The sequence below is a fragment of the Dama dama genome, chromosome 1 (genome assembly GCF_033118175.1).
Source record: "Dama dama isolate Ldn47 chromosome 1, ASM3311817v1, whole genome shotgun sequence".
NCBI lineage: Eukaryota > Metazoa > Chordata > Mammalia > Artiodactyla > Cervidae > Dama > Dama dama.
In genome coordinates this window covers 54,830,001-54,830,433 of record NC_083681.1, presented here as the reverse complement: position 1 = coordinate 54,830,433, position 433 = coordinate 54,830,001, and positions in this window count along the sequence as shown.

Here is a 433-nt window from a genome sequence, read left to right as displayed (position 1 = left end):
GGAGAGACCATGTGGCCTGAGTTGGGTGATGCTCAAGGGGAGTGACATTTGTCGTCATCTCCCAAGGGCACCTACCCTACCAAGGGGAAAACCGCAGTCACCCAGCATCAAATCAGCGGTGTAACAGGGTTCTGAGGCAAGTCAGAGCTCTGTCCTCAGCCCTTCGGTCCACAGCCTTGGGCTTGTGTGTCTAGACCTCCTGCCCTACTTCCCGTGATGCCCTGGAGGACCTCCTGTGTGGGTTGGTTAGGACAGCAGCAGCCTCTCTGGGGCTCCAGGCCTGACTTATTCCCAGCCTCTCCCTTTCAGGCTCCAGGAAGTCTGGAGCCTTGCCGACTCCCAGGAAGGTCTCTGGCCTGGGCTGGCCAAAGGGAGAGGCCTGGGCCTGCCAGGGCCTCTGAAGGCTGAGACACTGGGAAGATTGAGGCCCTCC